The following is a 23,474-nucleotide window of genomic DNA, read 5'->3' as shown; positions in this document are numbered from 1 at the left end:
ATTAAACAGCCATGACAATTAATGCAAAGTGTGATCCTGGATTGGCTCCTGGGCCTATAAAGGACATTACTGGGACAGCTGTGGGACAAACTGTGGTAGCCTATGAATTAGAAGATGTATGGTGACAATGTTAATAGCCTAATTTGGATGTGTATATATGGTGGCTACACTGGAATGTGTCCTTGTTTTTGAGAAATATACACAGAAGTATTTTGAGACACTGTCTACCATCTATTCTTGAATGGCAAAGAAAAAATAGTAAGTGTGTGTGTGTGTGTGTGTGTGTGTTGTAGAGACACAGACAGGGATAAATGTGGAAGAATGTTGACAATTTAGGGAATTTGAGTGAAAGGTTAGCACAGGATTAGTGGGGACCCCAGACACCCCAACTACACAGTCTGGTCACACCCATCAGGGGAAAGCTCTTAAGACAACCTAGTTGGTCTGGATGACTAGACAGATGGCATATTGGGTGGTACCTCTTTTACTTTAAATACTAAATGGCATTTGATCATCAATGCCAAGTGAAGAATAAGATATCATAAACTCCTTGAGGAAAAGGCTATGTCATTTATCCCTGAAGCCCTATGCCCATGCCACATTCAGTGCCTTGTAAGTGCTCAAATAGGGTACTCAATAAATACATGTTGAGAACCCTGGCCTGATAGTTCAGTTGGTTAGAGTGTCATCCCAATATGCCAATGTTGCGGGTTTGATCCCTGATCAGGGCATATACAAGAATTGACCAATGAATGCATAAAAATAAGTTGAACAACAAATCAATGTTTCTCCCTCTCTCTCCCTTCCTCTTTCTCTAAAATCAATGAATCAATCAATATGTGTTAAAAAGCAAGGCACTTGTAGTGAGTTCAATAGCATCTCCCCAAAATTCAAGTGCTCAAGAACCTCAGAATGTGGTCTTATTTGGAAATAGTGTCTTTGCAGATGGAATTAGTTAAGGGTTAAGATGAGATCATACTGGATTAGGGTAGGCCCTAACTCCAACAAGTGTCCTTATAAAAAACAGAAAAAGACATACAGAGACACAGAGAAGGCAATGTAAAAGATGGAGGAGGCAGAGAATGGAGTAATGTGTCTACAAACCAAAGAACATTAAAGATTGCTGGCAGCCGGCCCTGGCTGGTTGGCTCAGTGGTAGAGTGTGGGCCTGGCATGCAGGAGTCCCGGGTTTGATTCCCAGCCAGGGCACACAGGAGAAGCGCCCATCTGCTTCTCCACCCTTCCTCCTCTCTTTCCTCTCTGTCTCTTTTTTCCCCTCCCGCAGCCGAGGCTCCACTGGAGCAAAGTTGGCCCAGGCTCTGAGAATGGCTCCATGGTCTCTGCCTCAGGCGCTAGAATGGCTCTGGTCACAACAGAGCAATGCCCGAGATGGGCAGATCATCGCCCCCTGGTGGGCATGCCAGGTGGATCCCGGTCGGGTGCATGCGGGAGTCTATCTGACTGCCTCCCTGTTTCCAACTTCAGAAAAATAGAAAAAAAAATACTATGAACAAATCCCTATGCATGCTGCATATATCTTATTTTTCAGTAAAAAAACAAAATGGGAACAAATACAAATGGGAGTAAATTTAAATCAACAAACTGACCAGTATTTCAATGGGAACTATGGGCCTGCTTTTGGCTAATGAGATGGTCAATGTCCAGTTCCATATTTGTCACTGCTAGCCACAACAAGTGATATGACACACTTCCGGAGCCGTGACACGTACATCCCGCGTCACCAGGAGTAGTACTGTACGTAAGCGATGCCGTCACATACAATACTCCAGGAGCACAGGATGCATCTCGCTGACCACCAGTGAAAGAGGTGCCCCTTCCAGAAGTGCGGCAGGGGCCGGATAAATGGCCTCAGGGGGCCGCATGTAGCCCGTGGGCCGTAGTTTGGGGACCCCTGCTCTAGAAGGAACTGACCCTATCCACACCCTGATTTTGTACTTCTGGCCTCCTGAACTATGAGACAAATAATTCCTATTTTTGAGTTTACCCAGTTTGTGATGCTTTAATACACTAACCCTAGGAAATGAATATACAGGGTGCCTTCGGGTTATGACACAATTCCATTCCTATCACAGTGACGTAACCCAAATTTTGGTGTAAGTCGAAACACACCCTAGCCTAATGCAAACAGAACACTTGCACTTTTTTTTTGTATTTTTCTGAAGCTGGAAACGGGGAGGCAGTCAGACAGACTCCTGCATGCGCCCGACCGGGATCCACCCGGCACGCCCACCAGGGGGCAATGCTCTGCCCATCCAGGGCGTCGCTCTGTTGCGACCAGAGCCAGTCTAGCGCCTGAGGCAGAGGCCATGGAGCCATCCCCAGTGCCTAGGCCATCTTTGCTCCATCCAGAGCCTTGGCTGAGGGAGGGGAAGAGAGAGACAGAGAGGAAGGAGAGGGGGAGGGGTGGAGAAGCAGATGGGCGCTTCTCCTGTGTGCCCTGGCCGGGAATCGAGTGCCCTGGCCGGGAATCGAACCCGGGACTTCCGCACGCCAGGCCGACGCTCTACCACTGAGCCAACCAGCCAGGGCCAACACTTGCACTTTTAACAGTCCAAAATGGCGTAGGTAAGCAAGCATACTGGGGGACTCCAACTCCCTCACTCACATGCCGCGTTACTGCGTATTCTTCTGCCGCGTGCAACCAAACTGGTTCGCCCATGTAGTCCATAAGTACAACGCTAATGGCGTAAGCTGAAACACTCACATCTCAATTTTTTAAAGTTTTTATGGGAGTGAGCATCATAAAGTTGAAACATTGTATGTTAAGACTATTGTAACCCCAGGATCCCCTGTACTTCTTGAAAACTATTGAAAATGACTTTTCAACACTAAAACTTCACTTAACATATTAACTTTATTAAGGTAAATCACTGTAATATATTCATATTTAAGCTAAATGAATGGGATTTACCATCTTAAGCCACACACTACATAAGTAGAGTTTATGACATTAAACTGTTCTCAATCTGCATGGGAACAGTGGAGACTGTCAGAGACAAACATGAAGTGCACACTGTCTTTTTTTCCTTAAGAGGCAAACTGATTTTAAAATTACCAACAGCCCACTATATAAATGGCACAGTTTTAGCCTGACCTGTGGTGGCACAGTGGATAAAGCGTCGATCTGGAATGCTGAGGTTGCTGGTTCAAAACCCTGGGCCTGCCCGATCAAGGCACATATGGGAGTTGATGCTTCCTGCTCCTCCCCCCCTTCTCTCTCTCTCTCTCTCTCTCTCTCTCTCTCTCTCTCTTCTCTAAAATGAATAAATAAAAATTTTAAAAATTAAAAAACAAAACAAATGGCGCAGTTTTAGATGTTCTGTCATGTCACAAATAAGCTACAATAAAAATTTCTTGGGCTAGGGGCTAAAAATACGGAAATGAACAGGTTATCAAATAAACATGCACATACACATACACAGCACAGTTATATGTAACTCTATCACTTAAAATTGGGCCTTATGAAATTTTAAAATGCAGTGAAGTGGGCCATCAGGCAATCATTACTAAATAAGTTCAAGAAATACTTATGATCAATAGCAAAAAGAAAATATTTTGGGATTTGAATATTGGAAATAGTTAAATTATGCAGTGCCGCTGCTGAAAACAGTTGTTTAATTTAGTCAGTGAAACATAAAATAATGTTGATGTCTGAGAAGGACTTTTGATGGGAACAGCAGAGCTCATTCATCAAGAAGGCACTTGCCCTTCCTCTGGAGCGTTTCACGTTCAAGCCTTGTGTCTATTTATAATGGTTGAGCACATGTCACTACAATGGTTGATTGTATTGTGCAGCTGTTTGTGTGTATCGAGAAGGGCAGCCATGGACAGCCTGCACTTTGATGTTTCCCTTTTGGAGAGATTTAAAATAACATTTAAAAAACTGCCAACCAGCAAGGTCACAAAATATTTTTGGATGACGCGGGGAATGATTGCAAACTTGTGGTTCACTTCAGATGTGGGGGTCTGAAACTCAGCCAACAAGCCTGATTGCACAACATCCTGCCAATGCCAACTTCAAAAGTTATTTACTTCAAAAAGCTCACCAACCAACTACTCCTTCCTGGTAATAAAACCATGTTTTATAAATTTGCAGAGGATCTCCCTCATAGGGAATACCCAAGAAAATAAGGATTTCTCTGACCACTTTATTTGCAATTGTAACCACCACCACCACCAGACCTCTCCACTACCTCTACCCCACAGCACCCCACAACCCCTGCCCTTTCATGCTGAATTTTCCCTAAGCACTTTCTACAAACATACTTATTATATAGTTCTCTAATACACATGTCAATTTTTGATCCCCCCACTTTATTATATATGGTCCACAAAAGCAGGGCTTTCTGTCTGTTTTGTTCACTGATCTATCCACAGACTAGTACCTGGCACATAGAATGTAATGAGTACATACTTGTGAAATTACTTAAACAGCATAGACAAGGGTTTCAGGAAGCATGTGGAAATACTGATGACCAGTATCAGATTCCAGAATTCTGTCACCCTTTCCTTCACCACACACAAAGATTCAAGTTTTATCCACATATTTATGGCATATAAAAAAATTGATTTAATAAAATATCTGACTTTCTCAAACTGTGGTAGAATGCAAGGACTAAGATCTCACAGGACTCAATTTTGAAATAATATTCAAATTGTATCTCCGAAAATAGTCTGGTCACTGTTTGCCCAGCCAACAAACCTAGCTGGAGATTAGATGGGGAAAGTGCCTGCCTGCCTGACCAGGTGGTGGCACAGTGGATAGAGCATTGGACTGAGACATGGAGGACCAGGGTTTGAAACCCCAAGGTCGCCAGCTTGAACCTGGGCTCATCTGGCTTACACTCGGTCTCACCAGCTTGAGCACAGATCACTAGCTTGAACATGGGATCATAGACATGACCCCATGGTTGCTGGCTTGAGCCCAAAGGTCACTGACTTGAAGCCCACTGAAAAACTAAGGAGCGCAACGAAGAATTGATGCTTCTCATCTCTCTCCCTTCCTGTTTGTCTGTCCCTATCTGTACTTCCCTCTGATTCTCTCTCTGGCTCTGTAAAAAAAAAAAAAAAAGAAAGTATGGCCCTAATTAAATGATTTTAAAAAATCACCAAATTACTAAAAAAATTCTGGATTTTGTACAATTCTTAAGATTTTAGTTTTTTTCAGGATTTTACATCAGTATAACATGAAAACCTAACTAATTATCTTAGGTAAATATAATTCAGTAGTACGCCCTACCACTTAGAAATTCTGGAAGGCCAGAAAGAGGCAGATAGCAGGACCCCAATAAAAGTGAAGGAGGCACAGAGCAGAGAGAGGCAGGAGAGCAAGTGGGGACAGGCTCAGGGGCTCAGATGAATTCTGCAAAGCCTTTCTTACACACTGTAAAGAACATCCAGGCTCAGAAAGCTGGATCCATTCAGCAGAATTCACAAATGAAGCCTTAGAAATGCTTTTAAGGAACAATTCATTAACACAGGGGTCGGGAACCTATGGCTCGCGAGCCCCATGTGGCTCTTTTGATGGCTGCATCTGGCTCGCAGACAAATCTTTAATAAAAAAAATAATAATATTAAAAATATAAAACATTCTCATGTATTACAATCCATTCATTTGCGACCGCTCATGTTTATGGTTGTGGGTAGCTGGAGCCAATCATAGCTGTCCTCCGGGACAACACCAAATTTTTATTGGATAATGCATAACATACACGGGTCATTGTATGGCTCTCACAGAATTACATTTTAAAATATGTTGCGTTCATGGCTCTCTCAGCCAAAAAGGTTCCTGAACCCTGCACTAACAGAATAAAGGTGTCACTTCCTAAATGTAACTTCTTATCAAAGATGCCTGAGTGAGCAATCAAGTCCCTACAGCAGGCATGGCCAACATACGGCCCACGATTAAATTTTTAATATTCTCTGCTACTTTAAAATCTCAGCTACTCAGAAGTGGAAGCGTCTTTGATTATTGGAAATCAAGATATTTAATAAGATAGTGATACACGGAAAAGAATTCCGTATGTGACTAATCTAGGGTTAACTTCCAATAATTGGTTGAATGGATTCGCAATACTTCTTTATTTTTAAAAAAAAATCCACTATAAAGATTTACAACTTTTGTACTCATCTGTACTCAATATGAACTGTTTGACGTTTAGCGGCAATGTGAAACCCACATTCATTTAAACGGAGTTTGCCAGTGCGCACCCAAGGTCAAACAATTCGTTATTTTTGTGGTCAAGTGTGCTGAATCAAGTGGCATTGTAACATAGACAATAGCTGCAGTTGATAACTGAAAACGTGTCCAGGCTGTTTGTAAAATGAAACAATTGTTTTATTTGCGATAATAACCCCTTCAAGCTCATTCTATTAATTAAATATTGTTTCAATTGATTGTGATACAGTTTGGATATTTATACGGTATGTAAATATATTTTGTAAAGCGAGTAGCCGCGGCCACTATCAGAACCACTTCCTGGCCCATGCAGATTCGCACTGGATTCGGACAGACAGTAATGAATCAACGGAGCCAAGAACTGGTAGGCCATTACCTTTATCCTAGCTTGCACCCGGCAGGCAAGTAGAAACACACACTGGGCTCCAAAACCCACTCATTCAGTGCTCACAAAGCTACTGATTTATCCGAGTTTCCTAGAATCAAAGGTTTCTAGCTCACCAGCCTTATTCACCTCTGTTTCCCATTCCCTTCTCTCTGCACAAACTGGCTTCTCCCTCAGCACTCCACCATCTTGGCGGCTTCTGCTAGCCTCCTACACGTGGCCTTTCTCTGCTCTCTCCTCTAATGCTAATCTCAGAAACCGAGAGAGAGCAAGGTCCTGGTCTGCCCCACTTTATAGTATAGAAATCAAAACCTTTAATCCAATATACAAATAAGAAGTCTCTGATACAAAGTCACTTATCTGAGGCATAATGGGATTCCTCATGACAGTGTACCACCCTACACCATGTAACAGTCAAGGGTGTGAACAAAAGCTTAGCCTTAAAAATAAGCCTTAGGCCAGGGGTCCCCAAACTTTTTACACAGGGGGCCAGTTCACTGTCCCTCAGACCGTTGGAGGGCCAGACTATAAAAAAAACTATGAACAAATTCCTATGCACACTGCACAAATCTTATTTTAAAGTAAAAAAACAAAATGGGAGCAAATACAATATTTAAAATAAAGAACAAGTAAATTTAAATCAACAAACTGACCAGTATTTCAATGGGAACTATGTTCCTCTCACTGACCACCAATGAAAGAGGTGCCCCTTCCAGAAGTGCGGCGGGGGCTGGATAAACGGACTCAGGGGGCCGCATGTGGCCCGTGGGCCGTAGTTTGGGGACCCCTGCCTTAGGCTATAATGACCCAGCCTGCTTACAGCCTGTGCCCCACACACAATACAAACTATAAGCAAGCAAACATATATATCATATTTACAAACTTATTTGACTAACATATTTTTATTAAAATATTTTTATTAAAATATTGTATATTAAATTTTTTCACTCACATTTATTCATAAATAAATTACATAATAAAATTTTGTTTACTTAAATGAATCATTTTTGTATTTAACTTTTTTTAATTTTAATATTTCTTCCGGCCTGTGAAAAACGTTCTTTCTAATCTGGCCTGGGGGTAAAAACTGTTGGCCATGCCTGCCCTACAGTGTACAGTAGCAAGATGACTTGTTTACTGAGGACCGCTGGGAAAGGGTTTAGAAGCCACGTTCTTAAACCCCACCGGCAAGCAGTGTTTGAAAGGCATGAGACTGGGAGCGCTACGTCAGGGCACAGGAATATGCAAGTCTGCAACAAAGAGGGAGCATGTTGAGCTCCCCTAGAGACTCTTTCTCCCCCTCAGAGATTCTTCAGAAAAATATGTGACCTCCTAGATTCTCGAATAATTTTGTCGTTATCAAATTTCAAAACATTAGAGGATATCTGATTCATGCACAGACTTTTCATACCTGTACCAAAATTCTGTGGCTTCAAAGCAAATTTAAAAGGAGCATTAATCCTCCCAGGAGTCAGAACCAGTCTTCACAGTAAAAAAGCAGAATTCTGACCTCAAAATTAGTCTCTTGGGAACAGAGGGAGGCAACATATGGTCTTTGGGGGCTGACCGACAGACATTCCAACTCACCTCTGTATCAAGAGTCACAGCACCACGCCTGACACAGTATAAATCCTCAATAAATATGCTTCGTTGTTATATTCAAGCATGATGAAGGCCAGAGACATGTCAAGTTTTATATGCGCATTTTTATTATCAGCTCCCTCTGACAAGTCAGCCACACCCAGCATGCCCATCCCCTACTGCTGTGATTTCTGAAACTGCCTCTCCACAACACCACCACCAGCTGCAGGCCCTGAGGTCTGGCAAGTGCGAATCACTGAAGCTCTCCTTCAAGGGCCAACACTGATGCCAACACATGCTGGTCCAAATGGAGGTGTACCTAAGAACCCAGTTCTTTCGGGCAACTGGCACTGACAAAACCAAGCTCAATTTTATTCTGCTACTATACTGCTCACAAAAATATTTTACATCTATAATGAATTGTGGCAGATATAATAACATGCTTTTTTTTTACACTTATGTTTGTTTTCTCATCTTAAAAGCAATAAATATATTTTGCTAGAAATATAATAATAGAGCCAAAAATATGATATAATGAAAAAATTAAAATGAGTAACCCCAAGTGGAGAGATTACTCTTTAACTTCTTTATTTCCTTCCCATCATTCTTTAATAACAGCTTTATTCTTGTAGTTCCTTGACTCAAGGAGGTAAATGTAATTAGCAATAATTAGTTTGACTAACAGGAGACAGGATAAAATAATATATAATTCATATACCATACAATTTACCCATTCAAAGTATACAAGTCAGTGGTTTTTAGTATATTCACAGAGTTGTGCCACCATTGGCACAATCGATTTAGAACACTTCATCACCCTAGAAAGAAACTCCACACCCATTAGCAGTCACTCCATCATCTCAGCTTGTGTCCTTCTGCGCGTGTCCAGTCGTTGCGCCGTTCTGGTTTCTTCCCAACAACAGCCTCTCCTCTCAACCTACCATCTCCCAGCTAGCACCACTTCCTGCACCCTGTAGGAGAGTCCTGACTCTGCCCAGTGGTTTAACTAATACCCAAAACTCTGTTAGCAGAGAAGAGGTTACATTCAAGTTTTTCTCTCCTATCTAACGTCACCATTAAGGGATGAGTTCTTCTTAATAATAATTATGATGACGACAATGATGACAGGGGAAGAATAGAGAAAGCATTTACTGTGTGCTCCCAATGTACTAAGCACTGCTCTAAAACACATTACATAGAGTGTCCTGTTACATCATTATCACAACCCAATACAGCAAGGACTATTATTGGCCCCACTGTAGAGATGAGAAAACAAGGCCCAAAAGAAACCGAGCCCACAGGCTTAGTAGGAATAAAGCTAAAATTTGAACCCCAAGCAATGTGACACCAGAGCTCAGGCATAAACCCTATACTACACTGCCTCTTTCTTCAGAGAACTCTCTAAATGCAGCCATGCCAGGTCATAATGACATCACAGGGGAAATGGCTGAGCAGGCACTTTCCTGGAGAACGTAAAAGGGATGAGCTATCAGTAGCATAAAGGGCAGGAGAATGAGAAAAATGTAGAGGAGGCTAGACCAGAGTGATGCTGTGAAAAGTGTGAGCAGAACCAAGTCTACTCAAAGTATAAATATATAAATCATACCAGTCTTATTATTTTATCCTTGTCTCCTGTTAGTCAAACTAATTATTGCTAATTACATTTACCTCCTTGAGTCAAAAAGCTATAAGAAGTCTCTAAATTAAAAACTCAAATAGCCTGACCAGGCAGTGGCACAGTGGATAGAGCATCAGACTGGGATGCGGAGGACCCAGGTTCGAGACCCCGAAGTCGCCAGCTTGAGCGCGGGCTCATCTGGTTTGAGCAAAAAGCTCACCAGCGTGGACCTAAGGTCGCTGGCTTGAGCAAGGGGTTACTTGGTCTGCTGTAGCCCCATGGTCAAAGGCACATATGAGAAAGCAATCAATGAACAACTAAAGTGCCACAACAAAAAACTGATGATTGATGCTTCTCATCTCTCTCCATTCCTGTCTGTCTGTCCCTATCTATCCCTCTCTCTGACTCTCTCTGTCTCTGTAAAAAAACAAACAAACAAAAAACTATGAAATAAAGGGTAAGGGGATTGTGTGATGAGATACAACCAAAAATACAATAATTAAAATAAGACTTTAGACTAGAAAGCAATTCATTAAGCTTTTAGCAGTGGCATCTATAAGGAATAGAAGTAATATACACTTTTCATTTCCATTTTATACATTTCTGTACTGCTAAACTTTTACAACAACCTATACTACTTAGAATGTGGGAAAAACAAAAAGATAATTTTCGAAATGCAATAGTAAAATGGAACAAATTTGTCAAAAACAACCACTTCAGGACTAGAAATCAATCAAAGGCATAACAAACTGAGAAGTATTTATTCAAGAGAACTAAAGAAACCTGAGCTGGAACAGTGTCAGTCTGAAGCAGTTTAGCCTGGGGTCCTCCCATTCCTTACTCCTGCTCCATTGTGGTGGTAGATCCACCAGGGACAAGCTGTGAAACTAGCTGGAGGACTGACTTGATATGGAGTAGAGCACATTTCCAAGGATGTTGTCATATATAATTATTTATTTATTTTCATTTATTTTAGTGAGAAAGGAAGGGGGAGAGAAAAAGAGACAGGAACATCGAGCTGTTCCTATATATGCCCTGATTGGGAATTGAACTGGCAATCTCTGTTCTTCCTGTTGATACTCTACAGGGCTATAACAATGTTAATAAAAAATTATAAATGGGCCCTGGCCAGTTGGCTCAGCGGTAGAGCGTCGGCCTGGCGTACAGGGGGACCCGGGTTCGATTCCCGGCCAGGGCACATAGGAGAAGCGCCCATTTGCTTCTCCACCTCCCCCCTCCTTCCTCCCTGTCTCTCTCTTCCCCTCCCGCAGCCAAGGCTCCATTGGAGCAAAGATGGCCCCTGCGCTGGGGATGGCTCCTTGGCCTCTGCCCCAGGCGCTGGAGTGGCTCTGGTCACGGCAGAGCGACGCCCCGGAGGGGCAGAGCATCGCCCCCTGGTGGGCAGAGCGTCGCCCCTGGTGGGCGTGCCGGGTGGATCCTGGTCGGGCGCATGCGGGAGTCTGTCTGACTGTCTCTCCCCGTTTCCAGCTTCAGAAAAATACAAAAAAAAAAATTATAAATGGCTAACATCTCAGATAGCCTTAGGTTGCAATACTAAATGGGACAAGCAAAAACCCAGCAGACTACCCAAAAATTTAACAGGCAGATGAAAAGAATAAGAAAGCCATAGCCGGCGACTCGCCCTCCCTCGGCCAGAAACCCTCCTCCTGAGCCCCAGCAGGAGGGGCCGGTGTCGGTCTCTTTTCCTGGCGGCTGCGAGGCTTCTGCCATAGGACAATATGTTTAAGTGAATGGTCGAATTTGGGCCTGACTCCAGCGGGAGAGTAAAGGGGGTTATTACTATTGTTAAACCAATAGTTTATGGCAATGTTGCTCAATATTTTGTAAAGAAAAAAAAGAAGAGGATGGGCATACCCATCAGTGTACAGTATATGTGAAACCATATAGAAATGAGGATATGTAAGCAAATGTGAAGAAAATTCAATTTATTTTTTTATTTTTTTGAAAATTCAATTTAAATTGCATGAAAGCTATGGCAATCCTTTAAGAGTTGTTACTAAGCCTCTGTATGAAATTACTGAAACAGGATGGGCTGAATTTGAAATAATCATCAAAATATTCTTCATGGATCCTAATAAAAGACCTGTAACCCTGTATCATTTATCAAAGCTGTTTCAATCAGACACCAATGCAATGCTGGGAAAAAAGACAGTGGTCTCAGAGTTCTATGATAAAATGATATTTCAAGACCCAACAGCAATGATGTAACAATTATTAACAACATCTCGTCAGCTAACTTTAGGAGCCTATAACCATGAAACAGAATTTGCAGAACTTGAAGTGAAAACCAGAGAATAATTAGAAGCTGCAAAGAAAAGAACAAGCTTTGAAATTGCAGCACTTAAGGAGAGATTAAAAGCAAGTCGTGAAACTATAAATTGTTTAAAAAATGAAATCGGAAACTCGAAGATGATCAGACAAAAGAGATATAAACAGCTCTGATGAGAATGTGATAGATAGGAAACTTACCTGAAGATAAGGTGGGCTTTAAAGCAGGAGTGGAGCACAATGCTTCTCAGAAGAACTGCATGGAAAGTTGTTGGCCATAGATTTCTCAGCAATGGGCAAAGTATTTGTACTTTTCAAGCAATAGTTAATTTGAAATATATGTATATAATAAAAAAAATTTAAAAAGAAAGCCATAGAGTTAAGCTCCCACATGTCCCTGGTATCCTGAAAGGATGCACACATGCAGGAGAGACTGGAAAGGGCTCAAGTTATCTACTCATTCCTGGCTGAAATGAGGCCTAGCAAAGGCCCAGATGCAACAGCAGAAGGCCTGGCAGAAAGTTAAAAGCTAAGGTAGACCTGTAAATGACCTGAACTTGAAATGTGTTTCTCAATCCACAACAGATCCACTGCAAAATGATGAAGCTTTACTGAGTTAAGGTGTTTAAGCACACCTCTGAACAATCACTGGTTACCACTAAGCTATGCTGAGTGATCCTTAGAACACCAGACTTAAATATAAAAGAAAAAAATTAGCAGGATCATCAACAGCTTCATACTGCTGGGGAGACAGACACTAAAAATCAATCCAGACAAATCACAAACAAAAAACAACAACAAAAACCTGAATTTTGCCAAAGGTGATCAGAATCCAGGCCTGCTACACTGTATGAACTAAAACATCCAGTTTAAAAAATATGAGACATGCAAAGAAACAAAGGTATTGTGAACCACCCTCAAGAAGCTATACTGTGGAAAAAGAGCCATCAACAGAAACTCTAAGGGGGTCCAGATATTGGACTTAACAAAGAGTCAAGGTAGGTATTATAAATATTATTCAAAAAACTGAAAGAATCCAAAAGAATAAAAGTAGGCCCTAGTCGGCTGGCTTAGTGAATAGTGTCAGCCTGGCATATGGTTGTCCTGGGGTCAATTCCCAACCAGGGCACACAGGAGAAGCAACCATCTGCTTCTCTCCCACACTTTCTCCCCCTTCTCTCCCTCTTTCCCTCCCATAGCCAGTGGCTCAATTGGTTTGAGCATCAGCCCAGGTGCTGAGGATAGCTCATTGATCTGAGCATCAGTCTCAGGTGCTAAAAATAGCTCGTTTGACTTGAGATAGCAGATGAATCAGCCTAGTTGAAATGATCTAATCTGATGAAGAAATAAAAAAAGAATAACGAGGCACAGAGCCTCAGAGACACAAAGGATACCATCAAAAATACCAACCTGCATATAAAGGAAGTCCCAAAGAGAGAAAGGAACAGAAAAAATATTTGAAAAACGATGGCTATAACATCAAAATTAGATTTTAAAAAATTAATCATCACCTTCAATAAACTCAAAGTAAGTTCAACAAAATCCAAATAAGAGAAACACAAAGAGACCTCCTATGATACAGCATAGTCAAAATGTTAAAAGCCAAATGCAAAAAAGAAAATCTTGAATGTATCAAGAGGAAAATCGTCTCGTCATATAAAAAGGAACCAAAATAAGATTAACAGCTGACTTCACATTAGAAATGATAGAAACCAGAAGTCAGTGACATGACATGTTCAAAGTACTTTAAAAACTGTTAACCAAGAATTTTATATTCCATGAAACTATTAGTCAAATACGAAGTAAAAATAAAGACATCCCTAGAAAAACAGAGACTAAGAATTCATTGCTAGCAGACCTGCTGTACTAGAAGTACTAAAAAGTAAAGGGAAGGGGGAAGATATACTATGCAAACAAAACCATAAGAAAACGGCAGTAGCTAACTAGTCTAATATCAAACCAAATAAACTTTAAGACAAAAATTATTATTAGAGAAAATAAAGAAAAATTTTATAATGATAAAAGGGTCAATTCAGCCCTGGCCATAAAGCACAGCTGGTTACAGCATCGTCCCAAAGCACAGAGGTTGCCAGTTCCATCCCCGGTCAGGGCACATCCAGGAACAGATCAATATTCCTGTCTCTCTCTCTCGCCCTTTCTCAAAGAGTCAATTCATGAGGAAGATATAACAATTACATACATATAAGCACTTAACAACAGAACCCCAAAATAGATGAAGCAAAAATAGAACTGAAGGGGAAAGAGATAACTCAAAAAATTGGGAAACTTCACTATTTCACTTTCAATAATTGATGTAACTAAACAATATGAGCAATGATACACAAGGCTTGAACAACACTATCAACCAGCCTGACCTAACTGACATCTATGGAACACTTCCAGCTAACAACAGCCAACCACACATTCTCTCTGGGCACACATGAAACATTCTCCAGGACAGACAACAGGCTAACTAAAGCAAGAACAATAAATTTTAAAAGATTAAAATCATATAAAGTATGCTTTTGACTACAATTGTATTAAATTGAATATTAAAAAAAAAAAAAACAGAAAAAAATTTGGGGAAGCCTCAAAATATTTAGTAATTAGAAAACATATCTTGGCTCTGGACATTTGACTCAGTGGTAAAGCATGGGTCTGGTGTGTGGATGTCCTGGGTTCGATTCCCAGTCAGGGCACACAGGAGAAGCACACATCTGCTTCTCCACCCCTCCTTTTCTGACTCACTCTCTCTCTCTCTCTTTTCCTCCCCTCTCCTCCTGCAGCCATGGCTCAATTAGAGAGAGTTGGCCCTGGGCGCTAAGAATGGCTCCATGGCCTAAAAAATGGCTCTGGTTGCAATGAGCAAGAACCCCAGATGGGCAGAGCATCGCCCCCTAGCGGGCTTGCTGGGTGGACCCCAGTCGGGGCGCATGTGGGAGTCTCTCTGCCTCCCCTCCTCTCACTAAATTAAAAAAAATCTAAATAATTCAATAGTCAAAGTAGAAATCACAAGAGAAGTTGGAAAATTCCTTAAACTGCAAATAAACACAGCAAATCAAAATGACAGGATATAGCTAAGGAAAATGCTTAGAGGAAAATTTATAACTTAAAAAAGTCTGTAGGAAAAAAAAGTCTCAAGTCAATAACCTAAACTTCTACCTTAAGAAACTATAAAAAGAAAAGTAAACAAAACCCAAAACAAACAGAAAGCAATAATAAATACCAGAGTAGAAATCAATGAACTAGGAAAAAGTAAGAGGAAATAAATAAAACCAAAAGTTCAAGATCAAGGCAAGGATGTCCATTCTCACCACTGTGGAGGAAACACTGCTTCATGACATGACTGATAAGTGACCTAGGAGGTGGACCAGGGCCAGACGGGGGAGATGCCTCCCACAAACCCCACTTAGAGACTGCCTGATAATAACACTAGGGAACAATTTGCTTTTCATTTTCTGTTGCATGAGGTTTTAGAACTGTTTCTAGTATATATTTCTGCATCACTGATTCCAAATCTGAAATCCATTTTTTGGTGCATGCTCTAGTTTTTATGCAATTTTAATTTCTTTTTGTTACAATTAATGGCATGCATTGGTTTTTAAATTGGAGTTAAAGGGCAACAACTCTTGGATTGAACATAACCACAATTCATTGTTTTACAAACATAACTTTTACATAATTGTAGTTGTTTTTAAATGTAAAATATTATTATCTGATAAAAATACACTCTTATTTTGTTTTAGGATTGAATCATGGCTTCTTCAAGTAGGCGTAAATGTAAGAAATAGTCCTGACACATTCTGTTATATATGTGGCTGTTACACACTTCAATGTCAAAGGTGCAATATTTCATCATTTGTGACACGTGCATATATTGCCTATTTTCAGCGGTTCCAATTCGTTATTCAGCTCATCTGCGAGAAGATTATAATGACATAAAAACTGTCCTCGACTTTCTGAAGTATGAGGAGCATAACTGGATCATTTGTGTGGATCTTAAAATGGTAAACTTCCTGCTAGGACAACAGACAGGATTCACGAAGTATCCTTGCTTTCTGTGTTTGTGGGACAGTCGAGCTCAAGAGAAACACTGGACACAGAAGGAGTGGCCAAAACATGAAGCTCTAGAAGTAGGGATGCAAAATATTGTGAATGAACCTGTAGTTAATCGAGACAGGATCATTTTTCTCCCATTTCACATCAAACTTGGCTTAATGAAGCAGTTTGTTCAGGCTTTGAATAGAAAAAGTAAATGCTTTCAACGTATTATTTCTGCTTTTCCTGCCTTTGTCTTTCGAGAAGATAAAAGCAGGTGTATTCGATGGGCCTCAAATTCGAACCCTTATATGTAACGAAGAATTTGCCAGGAAGATGAATAAAGAGGAGAAAGCAGCATGGCAGTCTTTTGTGGCAGTTACAAAGAACTTCCTTGGCAACAAAAAAGCAGAAAACTATGAACTTCTGGTTCAAAGGATGCTGTTGGCTTTCCATGACATTGGATGTAACACGAGCATTAAGATTCACTTCCTGAACAGTCACCTTGATAACTTTCTCGAAAATCTTGGAGCTGTTAGTGATGAGCAGAATACTGCTGGAGCATCAAATGAGATTGCCCTCAACAAGTCCACAAACGCAAGGGCTACAAACGCAAATTTTTGCCTGAATACAATTTAAATAAGTTTTGCACAAATTTTATGATTAAAATAAGTGTTTTAATATGTTCTATTTTGAAATTGTAGACAAATTCTGATGCAATCATATCTTTTAGTGTATTAGTGTATTTACTGCATTATATAAATTATATTTTCCAAAGATGATGCCCAAGAAGACATTCTACTTCATTATGTTAAACTAAATGTTGAAAATTTTACAATAAGATGAAAACCTAAAATCTTAAAATTTTTTTATTTTTTATTTTTCCAAAGTTGGAAACGGGGAGGCAGTCAGACAGACTCCCACATGCGCCTGACCAGGATCCACCCAGCATGCCCACCAGGGGGCGATGCTCTACCCATCCGGGGCGTCACTCTGTTGCGACCAGAGCCACTCTAGCACCTGAGGCAGAGGCCACAGAGCCATCCTCAGCGCCCGGGCCAACTTTGCTCCAATGGAACCTCGGCTGTGGGAGGGGAAGAGAGAGACAGAGAGGAAGGAGAGGGGAAGGGGTGGAGAAGCAAATGGGCGCTTCTCCTGTGTGCCCTGGCTGGGAATCGAACCCAGGACTCCTACATGCCAGGCCGACGCTCTACCACTGAGCAAACCGGCCAGGGCCGAAAACCTAAAATCTTGAATTGCAAAAAAACTGTAGCTTACAGAGAAAAACTAATGTCAGATTTGAGCTCAGCACACTCAAATTAGGTAAAAACAAGTGTTTTTGTGGATGCAACAAAAATTTTGTTCCCCAGTGTAGTTGATGGTCATTCTTTTACAGATAGTTTTAAAAATAATTGTTTTTATTTGATATTAGAGAAAGAGGAAGGGAGACAGACAGACAAAAACATTCATCTGTTTTTGTATGTGCCCTTACCAGGCATTGAACCTGCAATCTTTGTGTATTAGGATGATGCTCTAACCAACCAAGCTATCTGCCTAGGGCTTTATTTTTTTGATGGTCATTCTGACATAAATCAACACCCCTCTCCTCCCTCCCACTACCTGCTGGTTCCTAGAACAGGTCGTTGTCCTGACCTGGTCCAGCATGTAATTTCCCATATACCCCACCGCCGCCACCACCACATTTTACCCTCTATAATTCTTTGACACCTGCCAAGCAGGACAGAGAATGTCCACTTTGTTTTGCAGCCTCCCAAGACATGCCACATGTGTAAATTTCCCTTAAGAAACTCTATTGATTATCAAACTAGAGTGGCCAGCCTCTGTCTTCTGTCCTTCCCTGCTGTTCATTTACGGAGGCAGCTTTTCAGTCGCAGGGCTTTTTTCCTGGGTCTGGGTGTACAAACACCACTTCTAGTCAACATTGTACTGAAGGGTACAATGTACTAGCCAGTGCAGAGTGGCAGAAAATGAAAATTTAAAATATACATGTTGGAAAGGAAGAAGTAAAACTGTCCTTATTCCCAGAAGACATGATCCTGTAAAAAGAAAAATCCTGAGTCTACAAAAAAAGCTACTAGACTAAATTAGTTTAGCAAGTTCACAAAAGATCAATATCCAAAAATCAATTTTATTGCTATGTATCAGCAATGAACAATTCAAAAATAAAACTAAGAAACAATTCCATTTACACAGTTTCAAAGTTAATAAATAATTAGGGCTGACCAGGCAGTGGCACAGTGGATAGAATGTCAGACTGGGATGCAGAGGACCCAGGTTCGAAACCCCGAGGTCACCGGCTTGAGCACGGACTCATCTGACTTGAACATGGGCTCACCAGCTTGAGCACGGGGTCACTAGCTTGAGTGCAGGATCATAGACATAACCCCATGGTTGCTGGTTTGAGCCCAAAAGTCACTGACTAGAAGCCCAAAGTCACTGGCTTGAGCCTAAGGTCGTTGGCTTGAGCAAGGAGTCACTCGCTCTGCTGTAGCACCCAGTTAAGGCACATATGAGAAAGCAGTCAATGAAAAACTAAGGAGCCACAATGAAGAATTGATGCTTCTCATCTCTCTCCTTTCCTGTCCGTCAGTCCCTATCTGTCCCTCTTTCTGTCTGTCTCTGTCACAAAAAAAGAAAAAAGAAACCTTAATAAATATTTAGGAATAAATTTAACAAAAGAAGTACACAATGACTATATGCTAAAAAATATATAACATTGTTGAGATATTAAATAATATCTAAATAATTGGAAGGAGATAGATATTGTGTCCTTGGATTGGAGGATTCAATAGTGTTAAGATGGTATTTCTCCCTAAATAGAACTAGAGAATCAACACAATCCAGTAAGATTTTTAACATAGAAATTGACAAGAATGGCCATGCATAGATAATTTGAAGCTGGGTTGTGGGCACCTGACAGTTCATTTCACTATTCTCTTTACTTTTGTATGTTTGAAGTTATCCAGAATAAAGTGGGGTTTTTTTAAGTTGTTGATGAAAGAAAAAAATTAACTATTTCAAGGGCTGCCTTAATATTCCTCACACTTCATCATCTACTTACATCACTCACCTACAGGTTGATCCTTTCTCCAAGTCCACTTTTAGTACATACGGCTACCGAATGGATGATATAGGAAAAATAAGTGAAAGATCATAAACACTAGCTACAGCCTTTCTTGTAGTCTAATCCATCACCAGGCTTAAAATTTTGGCAGTTTATAGCAACCCCACAACTTTATGTGTCAATCTCTAAATGACCCACTGCCAGACTGGAAGTTATGTGGAGTAGTTAGAAAATACCTCTCTTGCCCTGGTCGGTTGGCTGGTAGAGCGTCAGCCTGGCATGCGGAAGTCCTGGGTTTGATTCCCCACCAGGGCACACAGGAGAAGCGCCCATCTGCTTCTCCACCCCTCCCCCTCTCCTTCCTCTATGTCTCTCTCTTCCCCTCCCGTAGCCAAGGCTCCATTGGAGCAAAGATGGCCCGGGCGCTGGGGATGGCTCCATAGCCTCTGCCTCAGGCGCTAGCATGGCCCTGTTGCAACAGAGCGACGCCCCGGATGGGCAGAGCATCGCCCCCTGGTGGGCGTGCCGCGTGGATCCCGGTAGGGCGCATGCGGGAGTCTGTCTGACTGCCGCCCTGTTTCCAGCTTCAGAAAAATACAAAAAAAAAAAAAAAGAAAAAAGAAAGAAAACGAAAATACCTCTCTTGTTATGTCAATTACATAGTAATTTAATTGGATGTGAGCTAAGTACAAATTAGTGGTGCTTTAAGATCAACGCATCCAGGTCTTTAAAGTAACCAGCCATCCTCACTGTCCCACCCCATTCCATCCAGACTGGAATACCCACACATTCCTTTCACTTTCTATTCCCAAGTGTACATTAGAAAGCCCTGGCCGAAAGAAAATGTAAACCCTAATTTAGTTTCCTTCCAAATATTTGGTGCTTTCCAGTTTTATCTCTTTCTTCCCTAATGGAATACTTTACATTTGTAGAGCATCATTCATCTCCTCTTAAAATCCTTACAACACCAAGACATAAATAGGACAGGTGTTCAATTTGAAATAATGGTAGAAACCCAGTGATTCATAGCAATATCCAGCTTCCTGTCAAGGCCCATGACTTCAAGTAGGGTAAATTTTCTACTTCTTACTGCTGCCTCTCAAGGCACAGAGGCAGTTCATAGCAACAGATAAGGGGCCCTATTCTAGAAATGGATAAAAATTTGCCTGAAAAGTCTGTGATGGGCAAATGGGAAGTCCCAGCAGCATGCCATCATGAAATGCCCACAAAATCTATAAAAGCATACAATCCTGCCTAACCGGTGGTGGCACAGTGGATAGAGCATTGACTTGGGACACTGAAGACCCAGGTTCGAAACCCTAAGGTCGCCAACTTAAACATGGGATCATCAACATGATCCCATGGTTGCTGGCTTGAGCCCAAAGGTTTCTGGCTTGAAGCCCAAGGTCGCTGGTTTGAGCAAGGGGTCACTGGCTCGACTGGAGCCCGTCAGTCAAGGCACATATGAGAAGCAATCAATGAACAACTAAAAGTGCTGCAACTATGAGTTGATGCTTCTCATCTCTATCCCATCCTTTTTGTCTGTTTCTCTCTCGCTCACTAAAAATAAATAAAAATTTAAAAAATAACATATAATTCTCAAGTTTTAAAAAGTATTAAACAGTTCTAATATTATATATAATCTCCCATAAATCTTTTGTCTAGAAAACACACACTCGGTTTTCTCATTTTGATCTACTACTACTAACTCCCTTCTATTCCTTGAAGTACTTAATTTTTTCTTTTCTCATTACTTTTTTTTTTTTTTTTTTCATTTTTCTGAAGCTGGAAACAGGGAGAGACAGTCAGACAGACTCCCGCATGCGCCCAACCGGGATCCACCCGGCACGCCCACCAGGGGCGATGCTCTGCCCACCAGGGGGCGATGCTCTGCCCATCCTGGGCGTCACCATGTTGCGACCAGAGCCACTCTAGCGCCTGGGGCAGAGGCCACAGAGCCATCCCCAGCGCCCGGGCCATCTTTGCTCCAATGGAGCCTTGGCTGCGGGAGGAGAAGAGAGAGACAGAGAGGAAGGAGAGGGGGAGGAGTGGAGAAGCAGATGGGCGCTTCTCCTGTGTGCCCTGGCCGGGAATCGAACCCGGGTCCCCCGCACGCTAGGCCGACGCTCTACCGCTGAGCCAACCGGCCAGGGCTCTCATTACTTTTTAATGAGACAGGCCATATGTCCAATACCATCTCCATAAGACCCATGAAAAAGCTAAATATTACTCTTTAGAATAACAAATAATTCATATCAAAACACTTAGCTTTAGATTACCACTTGTAGGAACAACCAAAATTTCAAAATGCCCAATTAAATAAAATTGTTCATCCCAATTTTCTCATTTTCATACAGCTCAAAGAAAGAACTTACTCTCAGAAAAATTCTTTTTATTTTTTTTCCATTTTTTCCAAAGCTGGAAACGAGGAGGCAGTCAGACAGACTCCCGCATGTGCCCGACCGGGATCCACCCAGCCTGCCCACCAGGGGACGATGTTCTGCCCCTCTGGGGCCTTGCTCTGTTGCATCCAGAGCCATTCTAGCGCCTGAGGCAGAGGCCACAGAGCCATCCCCAGCGCCCGGGCCATCTTTGCTCCAATGGAGCCTCGGCTGCGGGAGGGGAAGAGAGAGACAGAGAGGAAGAAGAGGGGGAGGGGTGGAGAAGCGGATGGGCGCTTCTCCTGTGTCGCTTCTCCTGTGTGCCCTGCCCGGGAATCGAACCTGGGACTCCTGCACGCCAGGCCGACGCTCTACCACTGAGCCAACCGGACAGGGCGAAAAATTCTTTATTGCAACAAAGTAAATGCAACTTTACTATTCAGTTTCCTTGTCTATTACACAATTAAACTGAGAATCATCATCTGAAACAGAACTAAAGAAAACTGTTGCTGATGCTCAGCTCTTACAAAAGAGTTTTAAGACCTCAAATGACAACTTTAAAAAAGCATTAGAATAAAAGATGGGGTAGAAGGATGAGGGGAAAAATGCATCCCAAGTTAGAAACATGAACTCCCGCTCAAAGTGCAGGTTTTTTAAGAAATGGATTTATGAAACAGATTGAAATAATATTTATAACCAACATTATTTCACAAGCATAGTAAAAGACTAATTTTTAAATTCTTTCTCTTGTTCTATGGCTATTTTTGTGTTGGCTAAGCAAGTCACTTCCTTTCCCCAGGCTTCTAACAATGAACATAATGTAACAGTATTATACACACCACAACTCCACTGCAGAACAAGATGGTTCTGGGTCAAATCCATAACTTCTGGTTCAAATTAGGATAGTTATTAAATTAAGATAGTTCTGGCTCAACTGAGTCATGCTGCAACGGTGGTTATTCAATTCAAGGCTTCAAGCCTGTTCTGGGGTAACCCTGTACATCCCAGACAGCTGTATTTCATGATCTGCCCTAAACTGAAACAGACCCCCTGAGGAGTTCCAAAACCAACACTGCCTCCAAGTGACCCTCAGGAGCAGGGTAAGTCAGGGCCTAAGTTGACCAAGAGCACAGGCTCTCCCTCCATCACCAGCAGGTACAATATTATCTCCCTAGACACACTCTCCCACTGGGAGATAATGTATGCAAACATTTACTTCGTAAATTTGTATATCTTTACTAGGTCAGCAGACTCAAATCTCTGAATCTTTTTCTACAATTGATCCAACTCTACCTAGGCATTTCTGGTGAAAAATTAGTTTCTTCTTTAATTAGACTGGGGGGGAAAAGTAGCAGAAACACTTTTTTCCTTTTCCTTTAGGGATTTGAAGGTCTTTTAAATCAGTTTTTCTATTTGTAGGGAAAACAAAGTGTTTTAATACTATGACTTATAAAATGAGATTAAGAATGTATAGAATGTGATAATCTCACAGCAAGACAAGTCCACATCCAATCTGCACCCAGTATACAGTGAGGGTTTGTTTTCCATTCATTTACTTAAATGACTTCAACATGCATTTCTGCCAATTAAAATAACCGTGTAATGGCTTTTTTTTTTTTTTTTTGTATTTTTCTGAAGCTGGAAACGGGGAGAGACAGTCAGACAGACTCCCGCATGCGCCCGACCGGGATCCACCCGGCACGCCCACCAGGGGCGGACGCTCTGCCCACCAGGGGGCGATGCTCTGCCCCTCCGGGGCGTCGCTCTGCCGTGACCAGAGCCACTCTAGCGCCTGGGGCAGAGGCCAAGGAGCCATCCCCAGCGCCCGGGCCATCGTTGCTACAATGGAGCCTTGGCTGTGGGAGGGGAAGAGAGAGACAGAGAGGAAGGAGGGGAGG

The 23,474-nt window shown here is 41.8% G+C and overlaps 1 protein-coding gene and 1 pseudogene across 1 annotated transcript in view; one reads left to right on the top strand and one right to left on the bottom strand.

Annotated features, from left to right (window-relative positions):
• Nucleotides 1-23,474, bottom strand: part of ADCY9 (adenylate cyclase 9) — a 157,125-nt gene that overhangs the window by 90,639 nt on the left and 43,012 nt on the right. The window lies entirely within an intron of this gene.
• LOC136402524 (YEATS domain-containing protein 4-like) lies at nt 11,523-12,236 on the top strand (annotated as a pseudogene).

This window comes from Saccopteryx leptura, chromosome 4 (genome assembly GCF_036850995.1).
Source record: "Saccopteryx leptura isolate mSacLep1 chromosome 4, mSacLep1_pri_phased_curated, whole genome shotgun sequence".
NCBI classification, from domain to species: domain Eukaryota; kingdom Metazoa; phylum Chordata; class Mammalia; order Chiroptera; family Emballonuridae; genus Saccopteryx; species Saccopteryx leptura.
Note: the sequence above shows the minus strand (reverse complement) of the source record. Positions and strands in the feature narration are given on the sequence as shown.